This window comes from Coturnix japonica, chromosome 12, assembly GCF_054131305.1.
Source record: "Coturnix japonica strain WE chromosome 12, WE-NBRP24, whole genome shotgun sequence".
Lineage (NCBI taxonomy): Eukaryota > Metazoa > Chordata > Aves > Galliformes > Phasianidae > Coturnix > Coturnix japonica.
Genome location: NC_140674.1, coordinates 15,494,959 through 15,512,937, shown reverse-complemented (window position 1 = coordinate 15,512,937; position 17,979 = coordinate 15,494,959). Strand labels below are relative to the sequence as shown.

Here is a 17,979-nt window from a genome sequence, read left to right as displayed (position 1 = left end):
AGGAGCAGGGAGAAATCTGAGCTGCGTAATTAGGTACTTTGGGGACTGTATCAAAATGTGGCTGACTACAGATTTCCACGTGCTACGTGCTTTTGTCATCTATTTCTCTCACTGGTGTGTGGGAGGTGGTACAGCCCAGCGTGACCCCATGGGCCAAGTGTGGTGCTGAGTGCTGGCACCTTGTGGGATGTATGGCCTTGGGAAGCAATGTGGGTCAGTGGGTTCATGGGAGGGCTGCATGGGATTGCCACCTCCCAGCAGGGCCAGCTCCCAGATTGGTTAAATACATGTAATCATTCACTCCAGTCAACAATTGCAATGTGCTTTTCCTCTCTAATCAAGACTAAGTTGAAATATAGAAGATGTTCATTGAATGGCAAAGGAAAAAAAAAAAAAAAAAAAAAAAGATTAAGAAATGTCAGGCTCTGCTGTCGATGTTTTTGATGGAAATACTTTGACATTTATGAAGTCAAATATTTAGTCTGTCAGACAGAATGGAAGTGTCACACCAAGCCCAGGTGAAGCATTAATTTTCTGGTTCCGGGGTTGTGTGATGCTGCAGGGTATGGCTCTGCTGGCAGAACTGGGTGGGCACAGCCTCCAGGATCCCCCCCATAGGAAGGCAGCTCATGGGAACTGGGAGGGCACAGGGTGTTCAGCATTAGGACGCTTACCCAGGAAGTGAGAACCTGCCTCCCCATGTGTGCTGTGCTACAGAACATGCTGTGAATTTGGCCGAATCACTTGGCTGCTGCCCCATATTCACCCTCTGTAAGCAGGAGGAATACTTCTTCCCTGACTCAACCAGTGTTTGCAGGCTTAAATCCATTAATGTTTGTGGAGTGCTCGGATGTCAGAGTAGTGGGAGCCCTGTAAGCCCCAGCGAGAGCCTCTCTGCCTGTTTGTAGATGGCATCTTGTGATACGCAGCGGAGGGCTGAGTGCAGATGGTGCAGCAGTAAATCCTCACGGTGGGAACAGCATCTGAAACACAGAGTGAAATAAGGAGTGAAAATGCATGGTATGTCTGGGGACTGTGGGCCAGATCTGGAGCAGTCTACTGGGCACCCTCAGGGTCATGCCTCTACCCTACTGAGTGCAACTTTGGAGCTCCCAAGTCTTGCATTAAGTCAGGGTTAGGTAAAGATGTTATCGTTCACTGTGCTGTGGTTGCTTAGGGGAGAGGTATAGGAGAAAGGTCTTGGTGTAGAGCACAGTCCATGGGAAAATGAGCTAGAGCTGGGACTTGGACACCCCACTGCCACCTCCTAGGTTGTGTTTGACCTTCTGTTATGCTGACTGATGGAGGTATTTGAGGGGGGAAAAAGGCAAAAAATGTGTTTGAACTGAAAACAGAAACACCTCTTGGAGAAGCAGTCTGCAGAAGTTCTCTTTGTACAGTGTTTTGTTATTGTGAAAAACTGCCTGTGCTTTTATCTGCCCCATGCTGGACTGAAACCTGGAGGTGAGATGTGGTTCACTTCTCAACAAATCTCTCCTGCTCTTGCTTTATGGACCGAAACTATGGGACAGCCTCCAGCAAAGCTGTTACCTCTCTTTTGCCCATACAGAACAGTACCTCCGCAGTTTCCATTAGCAATGGCTTTCTGCTGCCGGGTTTTCCTCCCTATAATTACTTTAAAAGTTTGGAACAGTTAAGGCTTCGGATAACAGCAGGGCAGTGACCTCCCCAGCAGCTCCGCTCTGAGCAGTGGTGGCCTGGGATGTTTGGTCCCTGTTGCGGTGTGTGGTGTCTCATGGCTGTTATTAATGCTCCTGCTTTGCTTACCCAAGTGCTTAGCTGGTTCAATACATTTTCAGACCTGTCCTTACACTATTGTTGGGAAAGATTCATTAGGACTTTGGCTGGAAATTATAGTGACAGATAGAGCAGGGTAATTTATGGCTTTTCTTGAGGGTTGCGCAATTATTCAATAAGTGTCTTTCCTTCCTCTACCCCCCGCCAGCCACTTGCTGGAAATAAATATTGGATTTGTATGTGGAAAAGTGGGTAACAGCGGAACCAGGAGTGGCCAGGGGGAACCCAGCTGGGCTCTTTAGGTAACTCTGCTCATGTTCCTGTGGCACCAAATGTTCCTGTGTCCTTTCCCAAGTTCTGCCTCCTTGGCACTGCTACCTCTGTCTCCTGGCTGTTCCATGCTTGGTTTGGCATTATAGCCTTTGTCCCTTGTCTGTAGTGGAGACTTCCCTTTGCTACCTCAATTCTTTCCAGTGTCAAAGCCAAAAGAACGCCATGGGGCTGCTGGCATCTGCCTCAGGGCAGCCCCTGCACACCACTGCCCCCAGTATCTGCATCCCCAGGAAGACATTGAGAATGCTGATAGTTTCCAAAGGATCTGTTAATGCTGATAGGGTGCAGTCCAACTCTCCCTGCCTTGTACTAGAATCTGGGGAGCCAAGTATTCTCTTCATGAACAGCCATCCCTCCACTCATCCCCTCCCAGAGGAGGTGACATCAGGGTCAGGAATGGCTCTCACCCCACTGGATGGACCTGTGTGTCCTGTTGGGGGTTGACTCTGCCTGGGGCTTCCCAGCCAGCAGCCTGGAGAAGGTGAATCCCAGGAAGGAGGTGTGGGATTCACCTGTCTGAGTGGTGTTGGGCTAGGTAAATACCTGACTAGGCTTCTCCTTACAGATGATCTGAGGATGATCTCTGCAGTTCCACTGGAGGAGATGTTCTGTCTTTGGGACTTTCTCAGTCTTTATAGCTTCCCATGCTTGGTCCTTTCCCTATGTTCCTGCTGGGCACAGCATGGCTCAGTGAGGTGCCATACAAGCAGAGGCTCGAGGCAAAGGAGCTGGGCTGGTTGTGATGCTGGCGGTGGCAGAATGTCAGTGGAGGTATTGGCACTGCAGCGTTCCCACTGCTTATCTATCCTGCTCCTTATGCGTTTTCACATTTTGTTTGAATTAGTTGGGATTGTTCCTCGCAGCGTGCATGGCTCTGCATTTGTCTACTTTGGATTTCATCTGCCATTGACTGGCCCATTCATCAAGCTCTCCTCGGTCCTTTTGAAGTTCCCTGTAGTCTTCTCTTGTTCTGAATCCTCCATATAATTTGGGTCCTCTGCCAGATTTTCTCATGACATTTTTCATTCTCCTTTTCCAGATCATTAATGCATCCCTTTAACCAGGGGTTCGAGCACAAAAACTCGGGGAGGCTCCTGTTAGTGCTGCGGCCCTCTGGAAGGCAGTCATTATTAACACAAATTGTTTTCCCTCTTTGTCTCCAACCCTTGGAGTTACTTTTCTCCATTTGCTCTACAAATGTTTAATTTCCTTAATAGCCTCTCGTAAGGGACCTTGTCAAAGGGCTTTGAAACCCCAAACACATTATGTCAAGTAGTTCCCCCTACTTCACTGTTCTGACGATGGGAGAAAGCGTCCTGGTAGATCAGAGGCATGTAGCTCCTTTCAGGAACTGGGGCACATCTCAGTTAATTTACGCGTTTTAGAATCCAGCTTCTCACGAAAACCTTCATCTCCAACTGCCGATCCCATCCTGGCAGCCTCAAAAAGAGCCACGTCCATGCGTCTGCTAGAGCAAAAGCAATTTCCATCGCCAGCTCTTTGTTAGCAACTGGGTCGAGAGCTGCCGGAGCTTTGGGTGTTTCCTTTTGAACTCCGGCAGCTTTGTGCTGGGCAGCCCGCTGCCATTTTTACTCTTTTTTTGGCATTTTCCTTTGTAGAAACGCTTCGTTGTTATCACCTGGGTACAACGGGGCTCTCCACTGTCCCTGAGAGCTGCAGCCAGTTGGAAAGCAACCTCTGTGCTCCTATACCCTGCTGGGGTGCAGGCAGGTCGCATCATGCCGCGTGATAAGATCCAAATGCAGCCATGCTGCGCAGAACCTGCTCCACCCGCCAGGTGATGGATGCTGCTCCCTGCCCATGAATCACGCCCATGGTTGTGTAAGGTTTGTGCTGTATTTCTGTGGCCCTTATATAGTTCTGCACAATTTACATACACCATCCCTACATCAAGCCATTCATGCTCCTTCTTCGAGGCACTGGGATATATTCTCCCCTTGCCACAGCCCGGGCAAATTGTACTGCTGATGGAATGATCCTGGGGCTGCGGCACTATTTATTGTTATCAGAAACAATCCCACCACGTGGTGACTTCTGACCACAAAAAAAAAAAGGGGGGGGGAGGGAACACTTCCTTCTCTCCAAGACCAATACCCATGAATCTTTAAACAGAAGGAAGTGTTTCCCCAACCAGTGAGTGCATGTGAAGACATTTAACTCTAAGAATATGTGACAGCTCATCAGAAGAGGAAGCGAAATGGGTTTTAGGATATAGAGGGAGCAGCAGGCACTCGAGGAGACCAGGCAGGGCACTTGGCACCAAGGCACTGTCTCCCATTGGGGTCCCCATCTCCATCACGGGGTCCCCGGCCCCAGCACCCCGGAGAGCTCCGCACTGTGCCCTGCCCAGGCTGGAGCCTTGCTGGCGACTTCCAGGCAGAGTTCTGGCACCGAATTACCTGTCTAGCTGGGATCTTATCTCAGCGTTTATCACTGCCGCCTCTCGCTGTCAGCACTGTTTATAGGCAGGGGAACCGAAACCCTATGCTAAGAAATTTCCTCCTCCTCCTCTTTTCTTTCAAATCTGCATCTGTTCCAGACTCCCTTTCATTAGAGACCACATGAAAGCCAAAACAATCCCAGGCTATCAGGCACAGAAACCTTCACAAGGTAACCTCCTCTCTGCATGCACTGGGGTAAATAAGGCACACCTTGGCCAGGGGGGTTGTTTGGGTTCTGTCCCCCTTGTGTGGGTGCCCATGAGACCTTCCTCACCCCCAGGGCTGTGTGCAGGGTCAGGGATGCAGGGTGTGAAGGATCTCAAGGTCACCATTGCACTTGTGTCCCATTTGTTGCCTGGATGGTGCACAACCGTCGGGAGGCTTTGTGACATTGGGTGTGTGCTTAGTGCATTTTTACCTGTTGTAAAACATTTGTGGAGTTACTCTATGAAGAGCAGGGAGGGAGGAGAGGGGCTGATAGCGATTAGGCAGGAAATGGCTCAGCGTGGATGGCATCCATATGGGGGAACTGAGAGATTTGGCGTCTCACAGGCACCACTTGATGGATCCACTGATAACCTGGCAACAGAACAGACCTGGGCTCTCTGATTCCTTGCCAGCGGCTCCACCAAAGCCGGCTGGGTCGGCCTTCGTTAACACCTTTCTGGGCTGGGAACCCGCTGAGATGCGTAATGATGGCCATAAAGCTGCCTGAGGTTATGGCCCATTCAATGGCCAAAATACTGTCCCCAAAAGCCCCATGGGTTGCTGGCTGGGTTAGATGCAGGGCAAGCTGTGTGCTACACTGGGCTCGGGTCTGTAATTTCCCTGTGGTTATTTCCAGGATAACTTATTTCAGCTTTTTATGATGCTTACAAATTGAGCAACATCTTAAAAACATAATTCAGGCTCCAACAGGTTTTTAACGTGTGTGTTTTTACAGAGAGACATCAAATATTTTCAAGTGTTGGTAAATTTTGGGGATGGGAGCTGGGAACAGGAGATGAAGGAGGGATGGTCCTGGCCTCAAAAGGTTTTGAGGGCACTCCTTCCAAATGACTTTGCCCAGCTCCTTCTGGGGCCATTGTATCTCCTCAGGACACCAACATCCAGCACCGGCACAGGAGAGGAGTGTGGGGCCAGAGCTGCTGGCGTGCCATAAGGAAGCGATTGAAGCTTTCACAATCTGTTTAACCAGTGACATATGTTTCCTGCAGGCACGGCGATGTGCTGCATGCTGAGGTACGGCCACGCATCCCCACCAGTCCCTGCATGCTGCTTCCATTGAGCTGCTCAGGGGGGACATCAAGAAAAGCACCCAGAGAGGCAAACCTATGTCAGAAAAGCATGTCCTCGCTGAGATGGGGACAGCTGGATACCAGGTGGCTGGGAGCACTGGGAATGTTGTGAGCTGGGCATGCTGGATTAAACCTTACAGCAGCAGGGTTTGGGTGTTATTTGGTGTTTGGAAACATTGTAGAGGTGGAGCAGCTCCTCATGGTGCTGTGCAAGGGGAATTGTCAGGTCACTGTTGGAGGCAGCAGGAAAGCAGTGCTGCAGCATCCTGCCCCAGATTGGGCATTACAGCCATGCAGAGGATGCAAAGTCCAGGGTGAGCAATGTGGGGGCCCTGAGGGACACTGGGGCTTCCCCTGCCCCATATAGCCTGGACTCCAGCCAGGATGAACCCAGAGATGGTTTGGAGATGGAGGCTGTAAACTTGGTGTGAGAACATGGAGGAGAATGGAGTAGAATCTCCTTTGTGCACTGCAAATCAGCACTGTTCTCTCTGAGGTTTTGGCCTCAGCCATGTGCCTGGAGCATGTTGCATTGAGGCTGTGCACGGGGGGAGGTAGTGGGGCTGGAGCAGGTGATCATCATCTCCAGCTCCAGCATAAAAGCTCTGGTTCCTGAGCAGGGCAGCAGCAGCTTCCTGAGCACGGAACTGCACCACAGCCACCTGTAAGGGGTCGGGAGCAGAAGCACTGCTGGGCAGATTTGGCAGTGAGCTGTGCAGATAGTTTCCTTTGATATTCTTTTATTCTTTTTTTATTTTCCTTTCTATGTCAGCTTTCCTGCCTCAGGCTCCATTCAGTGTAAAGGCCTCCTGTTACCTGGAAATGACTGCAGGGTGACAGCATGGGGGGCAGAGGGGATGGGAGAATGAGACTCAGCCCTGCTCTTTGCTTTGACTGAGGGCAGTGGGGGCAGCCCCTGTGCCTGACCCTACTGGAGCCCTGCACCCACAGAGGTGACAAGGGATTTCTGTGTTGCTGACGTATTCCCCATCTACTTGTCCATCCCTGGTGTACTGCAGGGCAGGGGGCAGGTGAAGCTGCACAGCTCCAGGTAAGTACTGAGCTTTGGGTGCAATGGGGACAGAAGCTTGTGCCCCAGTGCTGAGCTTCTGCTGGTGGTGCATCCCCGGCAGACCTTGCTTGTTACTCTATTAAATTTCCATTTTGACGTGAAAACAGCTGGTTTCATGGTACCTCTGACTGTGTTATTTACACAGTCATGCACACAATCCCTGCTGAAAATCGCATTACTCAATGCTTTGGCAGCCCTTTGTCTGCAGGTATTGCCTGGAGGTGATGCTGTCCCCCAGTCTGAGCAGTGGCACCCAACCAGGCTCACTCAGGGAATGACCTACAGAGCTGCTCACCTTCCCAGGTGGGTGATCAGGGCTGGCAAACCCATCCTGAAGTGCCCCATCTCCCCCTGCACAACCCATTGCTGAGCCCCCAGGGCGCGGTGGCTGATGCACATCGCGGAGCAGAGACAACCGTTGGCCACACTCAATGGTGCTTTGTTCTCAGCCCAGGAAGCAATGAAAATCCTCCCGCTTTGAAGCCTGAGGAGGCCTTTTTATTACATCCAGGGCTCCTGGAACAGGGAACCGTGAGTACTTCCCCGTAGAGCGATGAAAAGTTCTCCTGCCTGAGACCACAGCAACTCATTACACGTGGGAGCAGTGAGGCCGGTGAACATTGCTGGGACATGTAAGAGCTGTGGTACAATGCTGTTGACCTCACGCCCTCTGTGCCTGCAGAACGCCATCCCATTTTTGTGGCTGAGAAGCTCCTAAGCAGCAAGGCGGCCCTAATAATTCCACTTAATCTTCCCCCATAAATCACTCCTCCCCTCCCCTGCTGTCTATTGGCATCTTCTGAAGCTATTAGCTAATTTCAAGCCAGGAGATCACACATTGCCTGGTCCCATCCCGTCCCCCTGCAGCACTAAGTATGCACTCCTGGAGGAAGGCTGCCTGAAGTCACCCTCCTCTGGTGGGGAAGAGGTGAGAGCCCACCCCCATCAGCCCAGTGGGACAGGGGCAGACCGATCTGCTCATCCCTGGTGCCTCATCCTGGGATTTACAGCTCCAGTTGGGATTAACTCTGAAACCTGATGACAACGCCTGATGTGTCTTCGGCGCCCGTGTCCCTGCTGCTCACCCCCCATTTTGCTAATGAGCTTTGTTCAGCAGTGCAAGATTTGTCCTTAAAAGCAACTTTGGAGGACTGAGAGGTAAGTGTTTAAAGATGCAAAGGGGATAACGATGTGTGGTGTTCCCACAGGTGTTCTGCGTGCTTTGCTCAAAGCCCCCCAACCCCACTGAGCTGCTGGTGAGTGCAGCCATGGCAATGGGTCCCCTCCAGCCCTCGAGAATGGGTCCTGATAGGAAGACCAGGACACAGCAACATCACACCCTGAGGCAGGTTGGGTTCTGTCTGCCATTTTCTTAAAATCATTTTGAGGCAGGAGTAATAAATGCTAAAGATGTGCACGGAATTTGAATATGAATGATAAGAACAGCTGTGTATATCTATTATGAACGAATATAAACAGAAATGTATAAACTGAGATTTTGGGGGCTTTGGGAAGAATTAGTGCCTTTGTTCCTGGATTTTTTTCCTATCTGAGTTTGAACCAAAGCCCATTAGCCCGGACTTTCCCGCAGCCGCCCCAGCCAGGAGCTTCATTTCGCGCTGGCTCCGAGCCATGCTGAATTCTCCTCAACAGCTCAGTGAGCCCTAATCCTAACAAATTTACCCAGAGAAGTGGTTCTCTTATTACACTGCCTAATTTGAACGCTTTCCAAGGTTAATTTCTGCTCCCTCTCCCTCCAAACGTGCCTGCCCCCCCTCTCCCCGTTAGCGCCAGCCCGGGGGGAGCAGCCCCAGACCTTCCCCTCCCGGCCACGATTGGTTTTAAATGAGAAAATAATGCGATGTTCGTCCCCGGGTGCGGGGTCTGCCCGCGGGGTTTCCTAATGCTAAGCCACTTCCTTTGCAAATTAATTGCAACTTTTGCTGGGCAAAAATAGCCCTGGAAGCCCATTCCCCGCGGGCTCTTCCGCGTGTAATACTACTCTGTTCATAATCTGATTGCTGTGACTCTTATTTCTTCTTTTCTCCTCACCATCCCAGGTATAATAGAGCCTGCAAAAGCTTTGCAATGCCTATGGGGTACCCTGGTTGTACCAGTGGGATATCTCCATGGTATCTCTGGATCACGTCTATGGTATCTATGGGATGTCCCTATGGTACCCCATGGGGCATCCCAATGGTATCCTATGGGGCATCCCTATGGTATCTACCCTTCTCCCTACACCATATGAGCTTTGTTGCCACTGGGACTGTCCTCAGCCCTTCTGACAGACCAGCTCCTCCCCAGCCCTGCCTACCCCCTTCAAAGCAATGTGACTTTTATTGCAATTACTTCTGAACCTTGGTGCTGGGGCCGTGCCAAGGAAAGCAGCAGAAAACAATGTGATGGGCCTCGGCAGGCGCGGAAACTCCACCGGCAGAGACCGGCCCTAAAATAACTTTCATGCGATGGTTATTTATTCTGGGAGAAAGTTCATTCATTCACAATTCAGAGGGGAGAGACATCAATGCACAGGGGCAGTACGAGGGTGCTGTGAGCTCACACCCTGCTGCCACAGCTCTGGGTTTGTTGGAAGGGTACTGGGGTTGTGATGTCTGAAATCAGGAGGAGATCCTGCCCTTCTAGGAGGCAGCTTCCTGCATCCCGGCCTGGGTTTGGTTGTCAGTTCAATGGGCTCAGAATTAACCAATTGGCGATGTGATGCAGTGACCCTTCCTTTTTTCCTTTAAAATATACATGCATAGGTTTGTGTTTTTTGCAGTTACGAATGTCATTCCCCAATCCACTCAGGAGCCGGCAATTTTCTGGCTGAGGTGGGAAGCTGCCGACATCATGTGATACATGGTGAGATTGATTGTATTTACTTACCCTTTAACCTAATAAAGAAAAATAATGTTCCTTCATCTCACTAATTCTCTATAAACTTGAGCCTTGCTTTAAATCAGCTGGAAGCGCAGGCGCTGAACCTTAACATAGCTGGGGCAGAGGTATGGGGAATCCCGTCTGCCTGGAAAAGCAACCTGCAAACCCCAAACCCAATACACTTTCCATTCTTTAAGCATTTTTTTAACCTTTCTTGTTGAATTTTTTGCCCTAAAGTCCCACTTGGTGCCCACTGCTCCCATTGGCTTGATGGCAAAGGATGCTGCAGAGGAAGGGGAAGGATGCTCCGTTGGACCAGACCCGGGTTCATTCTCTACCAGTGACACCCAGGTGACCTTGAGCACTGCTCTTGCTATGATGAACCATCAAGAGATGGCTGTCCAGACTCTCCTGCCATCTGCTCTCCTCCATCTGGGCTGTGCCATCCTTCATGCCACCCCCTCTATCCTCCCTTCCTGGCTGGCTCCACGAGAATGGCCCTCTCTGGAAGCAAGGGATTAGGCAGAGTGAGAGATATCTCTAAAACAGTCACTAAAACTTGGTTCCCCTCAATTACCTGCCCACCCTGGGGGAAGCTCTGTGCCCGGATTGCTCTTACTCAACACATTGTTCCTCATTCGTTCTTGCTGCAGGGCTGCACCACTCAACATCACCCTGCAACAGAGTCCCTGTGCTTTTCCAAGTGCAGGCAGTCTCTCTCCTCTGCTGCCCTCCCCTCCAACTTTATGGGAAAATCCCTTTCTGCCTAAAATCCTCCAGATGTGCTTTACAGCTCGAGGGGAGTTTGTGGGAAAAGCACGCGGTTGGTTGGATGGGACATTTCCTGAGATGCAGGGCAGCACGTTGGTTCCATTTTGCAGCAGAACCACATTGCCCAGCACCATGACAGCTTAGATAGCCTGGATGAATTTTGTCCTTTACGAAGAACCTGAAAATGAGAGCTTTTTTCCTTTTCAATTCACACTGTGTGTTTGGGAAGGGAAGCACAGTATGTGCTACCCAACATGATGCAGCCTGTGGCCCCATGGTTACCCCAAGGAGCTGGCACAACCCCAACCTTGCAACACTCCCTGCACCTTTGGGAACTGAATTTAGGGCCAAGCAGTGCCAAGTGCCCCATTGCCACCCAGGGCTAACAAATTCTCCCCATGGACCGAGCCCAGGGCAGCCTCCAAGCGATTAATTAGTTGTTAGTGGTGACGACCCAGTGGTCGGTGTAGGATGCTGGGTAGAGGCTTGATGTAAATCGTAGCAATTTGCTGGCTCTGCCACTCTAAATCCCGTCTAATTATACCAAGGGAAGCATCTGACATTAATTTGTTATGGTATTTGTGTGCGGAGCGCTAGACGTTTTGGGGACAAATGGAAGAGCAGCCTTCAGATCTTTGCCCTTGTGAGCTGCAAGCGATGGAACGCAGCCTTCTGCTTACCTGCCCGTGTTGGAAAAATCACTTAGTTTGGAGGCCTAAATACTATCATTTCTAAGTGCCGTCATTTCAGGGCTGCAGTTTTAAAGGCTGCACTCAAAAATCTTTGGTGAAAAGGAAAAAAGAGGGGGGGATGTTTGTCCTGTGTGAAAAATGAGATGGGCAGCAGCATCCCAGTGTTGGCAGCGGAGTGTAGGGTGTGGAGGTGCCCGGACTGGGCTGGGTGCAGAGCGGTGTCAGGTGCACAAGCAGCACATCGCAGCTCTTTGAGGATATTGCTGCTTTGCTAGATAAGAGAAATTCAAGGGATGTGCTATACATAGAGTTTCAAAACACTCTTGGCATCGTCACAGATCAAAGAGGAATGGTGCAGGCTGAATCCCGGAATAGAAGGCAAAAAGAAGGAAAAAGATTTGGAATTTACTGGGGAAAAAAAAAAAAAAGAGTGAGTAAGAAAGAAAATACGCTGCAACCAACAGCACAGGGCTGCTGGACTAAAAATAGCAAAGAAGGTATTAGTGTGGCAGTGAGTGCACAGAGCTCTGTGTTTGGGGAGAACCTCCTGCAAAGAGGGGACGTGAAGCACGGGATGTGGAACACCACCCCAAGATCAGGGTGAGGTGTTCACACTGCACCTCTGTTCCTACTGCCATAAAGCAGTAAAGGTAACTTGATTGCAGGGAGACCGGAGGGCTTGGAGCCGTTCCACAGCACTGCCATTAAAGAGCTTGGAATAGGAGTTATTAAATTACTGCCAGGTACTGTGGGCTTCTCCTAACAGGGAGACTTCAGCTTGGCTTGGAAACTTCAGCTCTGGTTCATTCGGGTTAATTAAAAGAGTTCTGGACATCTTCCAGGGCTGTCTGTCCCCTCCCCTCCAGGGCTGTGCCATGTCACTGGGCACCAGGTGGGGTGCCCCACATGCCTTGGGCATAAGGGATGGCAGAGCATGGGGTCCAGGGCTCGTCCACACAGTGGTGTCCTGAATGTCACCTACAGTGCCTCTGTGCCACCAGCCACAGGATGCTCTGGCCCAGAGCTCTGCCCACCTGGGAACCCACAGTCCTAAATGTCCACATGGCAGAGGGCTATGTGCATTTGTGGTCAGCCCCCAAATGGGAGGGGGGGCTGCGACCCACATTAAGGGTGACAGCAGGGTCCAGAGGTGCTGTCCTGTGCCGACCCCCAGCTAGGTTTTGGGCCCCATGTGTATAAATACTGCTCGCAGATCCCTTAGTGACTCAACCCCCCGAAACACTTTTTGGACTCGTTTTCCCAGAGAGAGTTTAATGGGGTTTGTCGTGCCAAAACCCCAAGCTATGCCTCACTTTCATCCCCTAATGCAAGCCATATATCAAGAGACACTAAGGGAGCGGGGAGGCTTTCTGACAGGGGGATCCTGGGAACAATCAGCCGATACCCCCCCTCCCACAGCCCCCACCCCTCGCTCTGTGCATTCCTGGTAATGTAAATAGAGAAGAGAACATTTGCAGCCCTCCTCGGACCCAGGAGTGCGTCCGGGGACGGCGCCAGGAGCTCGCAGGCAGTCTGCTCTGTTTGAAATGTCCGAGTGTCAGCGTCCCCAGGGCCACCCGTGTCCCCAGAGCATCCCATGCCCACAGCATTGATGGAGGGCAGCAAGTGAGGAGGGGAGGCTGGGATTCTGACTGTGCACAGTGAGTTTCAGCTCTGCTGGACGATGCAGGTGATGTAGGACACTGTGCCATCTCTTGGCGCTGCTGTCCTTGTCCCCAGGCAATAGGGACAGAGGGACAGGGGGGTGATGAGGCTGCTCCTCTCTATTGCCCCCATCTTGGGTTGGGAACATCTAAATTGGGAAGGTTCTTGCCCCTTCAGTCTCTACTAGGAGTCAAAAGGAGGACTGCAGTATCCCCAGCAGAGGCCTTTCCCATGGCTGCAATGGGGAGCAGGGAATGACACTGAACTAACTTTTTCTGAATGTAATCTGCCTTAGGAAATGTCATCCTGGTCCCACACAGGTGATTAGGGACACTTTATTCCCATGGTCACATCAACTTTCCATTGGGACCAGCCCCTTGCCACTGCCCCAGGCATCCCAGGGGAGGACCTGCAGTGGGGAGGGTGACATTGGGTGGCCCTGGGGGACTCCAGGGAGCACACAGAGGCTGAGGGCATCTGTAGGTTTTATGTGCTGGGCCCAGCCCCGGGGGTTTATGAGGCAGCCGATGCAGCCATAAACCTCACCGGGGGGTCAGAGGTGAATGCAAGCACTCTTAAGTAGGCAAAAACGGTGGTCTGGGCTGGAAACTGAACTTCTTGTGCCATAATCAGAACCAGCGGGGTTAAATTCCTACGGCTGAAGAGCACGGCCGTAGCCTAAACATCTCTCCCGTGCTGCTGAGGCTGCCCCAAACAGGATCCCAGGGATGGAGCAGGGGCTGCTGCAATGCACTCAGTGCGGTGCTGGGGCAGACCCACCAAGAATTCTTTAGGCTGTGGGAAGATCCCATTAAAAATGTCATTAAGGACATGGAGATGTGGCTCTGCACCCAGATATCCTCATGCAGACCGCCTTGGTCCGCCCATTCATGTCTGGGGTTGGTATCAGCGTGGTTCATTATGCTCATAAATGATATGGAGAAGGTATTGTGTTAGCAAAACTGTTACATATTTGGGTTGGGAAAGGCTGGAAGACCTTGCTGCTGTGGGGATGGATCGCACAGAGGTATATGGCATTCACCATGGCCCATGTGAGATGATGCATCTTGGATGGACTAATCAAGATAATTCACAGATATTGTCCTAAATTAATTATAGGCACTCAGTACAAGCCCAGTGTGTCAGTGCAGACAGCTCAATTAAGCGCTCCTATTCAATGTATGCGGATGGTCAAAAGAGCAAAGGGAAGATTACTGTGGGCTGTGAGTTGGGAACAAAGGGGTGGGGATGTGGCAGTGCTCAAATCAGTGCAGCTCCGCAGCACGTGGAGTGGGAATGGTGGGCACACAGCAGCGAGAGGCTGAGGGCCACCAATGGGTTCTCTGTCCTCCTGGGAGGCTCAGGCCTTAAGTCAGGGTCCTGTCCTGCAGTGCTGCTCTGGGTGGCATGTCCAGGTGGCACATCTCACCCCAAGCCCAAAGGTTGCGGTGGGAAATCCTCAGGCTGATCTCCCTCCCACAGGGCTACGGCCAGCATCATGCAATCTGTTTTCATTCCTATTTCATGAGATGTGAATAATTGATGAGGAACACAAAGCGTGGAGGATAAAATGAATTCATATCTATGTATGCACACACAAACACACACAGATAGCGTTAGGAAGAGCTGAGGCACAGCACTCAGAGGATGCTGCAGAACAGTGGTGATGGCTCAAAGCAGGCACACAGCACTGCCCATGCTATGCATAGGGGCTATAGGGCTGGGATGGAGGTACTGGGGTGGGCACACGTAGGCTGCCCTGGGGGACCTCAGCCTGTGCCTGTTGGGAAGGGGTGCCCGTGGGTGTGGGACCAGCCCGTGCTGCCTTACAGCCATGGGTCAGCTTTTCCCACTTCCCAGATCTGATTTATCGCTTTTTTAATAAATGGGCCATTTCCCATCCACGTCCCACAGACAATTGCTAAGGGCCCTGGCACCGCGCCACAAACTCCTTTCAACTTCACAGCAAGTTCATCAAAGGCCTGGGACGCCATTTCCCCAAATAGTAAAAGTGTCAGAGCAGCGGGCGTGCGGGGAAGCCTCGGTGACAGCCAAGTGCTTAATTAGCGGTAATGCAGAGTTTATGGCCCCCACACACACCCTCACCCCTGCCTGGTTGTGGGAAGGGTGCAAGGGGTGAGTCAGGTCCTGATGACCTGCCGTGTCCCTGGTGGTGTGATGCTGGAAGGATGGGGACATCTCATGGTGCTGCTGTGGGACAACAAAGAGGTGGTTCCCTGTGTCCCCACATCCCGCTCACGTCCCTTTTGGAGACACATCACCCAGAGCTGAGCGTGGTGACTTCAGCACTCAGAGGCAGACCATGGGCATGAATGGAGCTAATGTCATTCATTCATTCATTCATTCATTCATTTATACATTCTTTGCACCACTCTCCCAGCATCACCTAAAACCCACCAGGGTTTTTAATCACAGCTATGCACAGAGCAGCACCCCACTGTCCCTGTCCCTAACCCAACAGGTGGGTGCCATGTTCAATCAGCAGTGCCTATACCAGCGAAGCCAGAACAGAAAACCCAATGACTGGGAGGTTGCTGGCTCTGCAGCATCTCCACCAGCTGGGATGGAGGGTGGCAGTTGGCACAGCCCCACTGGAGCAGGGGACATGGGGACATGGTGCTCACAGCTGAGCATAGCAGGGCTGCCCCACCTGGCCCCCTGCTTCCTGCGTTCCCCCCGCCACCCTCCTCGGCACGGCTGGGGCCTCGCAGCCCCAACCAGGAAACTATAAAACTTTACAGAGTGCGGCTGGAGAGAAACAGGAATTGCTCCAGTAACTGCCAGAAGGGCCAGCGTTAGATTCACAAGATTTTCCAGGGCTCGGACTCGCCAGGAAGGGATTTATCCACCTACAAGGAGTTGTAAAAACTAAAATTAAATTCTTCATCTTAGAAAGGGAGGGGTGGAGAAAGGAGAACACGGTTGACCTCCCCTCCTGAATGCTCTGCTGGAGGCTGGAGGGGATACAGGGCACCTGCTGCACCGCGGGGTCCTGCCCCATGTAACCCATACGAGTGCTGCAGGTCTGGGTGCTGTTTGGGGACTCTGTGCACCAAGTTCCATCCCGACAGCCTCCTGTTGGTGAAGTGTCCTGCTCCCAATGTGCCAATTTGCATCATTTGCCTTTTATCGGAATTCTTTTCCCCTGACTGCCTGCCTGCACCAGGTACTGCTGTGAGAGTGTGTCTGGGGGAAATGCTCTTCTCTCACTCATTCTGCTTTCCTTTCTATTTTTTCCCCATTAGTACCAGTGCAGCTCTTAAAATAACCGCCTGCTTTAAACCATGTCTCTTTGTTCCCTGCAGCTGCCCTGACCCCGGGCAGAAAAAGAAGGGCCCCGGTGAGGGATGCCGGACCCACTCCCCATGAGGACATGGTGGTAGGGGATCCCTGCAGCCAGGGGTGCGCCCATCCTTGTGCTGCCAGTGGGATGGCCTCCATTGCCTGCGGGGTGTCGGGGCTGGGCCAGAGCCCAGCTTGGAAGTGTGAAGTCGGAGGCTCTTGCCGTGCCCGGGCACGTCTCCGCTTTGTTTATTCCTTTGCCTTATTATTTGGTTCAACTATTTATTCCTGGCTGCCTTTTTCTCACGGTTGCTGTGTTTATTTAGTGCCACTCGCCAGCAGCCCTCTGGGTTCTTGCTCTGATGACGAATGCAGCCCTAACCCTGGTGCTGCGCTGCACTGAGATATCCCTACATCATGACTTTGTGGGGTGGGACAGAGTTTCAAAGGGACCCTGGGCAGGGGACAGCAGCGCACAAGGCAGTGGCCATCCATGCTCTGTGCATACTGCCAGTGTGCACCCACACCCGAGGGCCTTGTCACCAGCCTGTGCTGAGCAGAGAAGCCCTCGGAGGAAGGAATGAAGCTGGAAAAGTGTGAGGGTGACCAGAGTGTGATGCTACCACCTGCATTAGGTGATGCTCCTCAGGGTCCACAACCCCACCAGCCCCCCTCCCCCCCCCCCCCCAAGCACCCACATGGTCACAAAGCCCCTCCCACCCAAGGTGTCAGCAATACACCAGCACACCCTCAGCCTGTCCCCAGCTCACCCCTTGGCTCCCAGCCCCACAGCTCATTCCTTGGTGGTAGTATCCCCTTGGGGACCCCAAACGTCGGGTCCTCCCTGTGCTGAGGATGCGCTGCGGCTGGGGGCCGGGGAGCCATGGCAACCCAGCAAGGATGGGAGTTGCCATGGTGATGGGAGGCACAGCATCCTGAGCCGGCTTTGGGTGAGGGATGCTCCAGGTGGGGTGGGAGCAGGATTGGGGTCTCAAGGGGCTGTGGGGGCAACGCTTTAACTTAACCTCCTCCCCTCGAGGTTCCCACCCCATGGCACCAGCACGGCATGGATCAGCCTTTTCCCCATGCAGAAAACGTGGCTGTGAGCATGTGCCAGCAACCAGAGAGCTCAGAGCAATTCCACCCCGCAGATTGCGGCCAGGCTTTATACCCTGAGCCTGCTTCAAACTTTGTGCTGGGAGAGAAGTGATTTGTCTGCAAATGTTATGCGGTTAAAATAAATGCGGAGAATTTTAATCCTGGGAGTTTGGAAAGCAGGAGATTTAAAATAACAAAACCCTTTCATATACGGCGCTTGCTCTGAAATTAGCTGGATATTAAGGTTTTGTGGTGGGGGGTGATGGCTCCTCGTCCATCTCCTGCATGGGGTGGGGTGGGGGCACCTTGAGGTGCTGGATATGGGGTGGGAGCACAGAGCTGGGTGTTGGAGAGCGGGCTCACTCCTCTTTGTTGACACGGAATGGATCTCCCACAGCTATTTAAGGTTTTAATTGCCCTGTGATTAAAGTTTTCATTACTAAGCAATTAGCACCTGAAATTTTAAGTGCTGAAGTGTTTAACTGCATCCTGCAGCTTGCCAGAGGTGCGGGGCGGTGGATGTGGGTGGGATGGGAGATCTTTGGCAGTGGGGATGAGGAGCGCCAGGAGACGGCAGCAGCCCCATGTAGGGGTTTCAATGAGCATCCTCCCTCAGCCTGTGCCCCCAGATCCCTATTCCAGTT

General features: G+C 52.0%; 1 long non-coding RNA gene across 7 annotated transcripts; it reads left to right on the top strand.

The window, feature by feature from the left end:
- The first annotated feature begins 405 nt into the window (after positions 1 to 405).
- Positions 406 to 17,785, top strand: LOC107318294 (uncharacterized). 7 transcript variants are annotated; one of them, XR_004308406.2, is made up of 4 exons: positions 406 to 3,938; positions 4,652 to 4,722; positions 5,652 to 9,788; positions 10,044 to 17,785. It is a non-coding gene; the product is annotated as an uncharacterized LOC107318294 (long non-coding RNA). The 7 variants fall into 7 exon arrangements; XR_014933276.1 differs by having other exon boundaries at positions 406 to 4,722; XR_014933278.1 differs by having other exon boundaries at positions 406 to 5,795; positions 8,132 to 9,788.
- Positions 17,786 to 17,979: the final 194 nt, after the last annotated feature.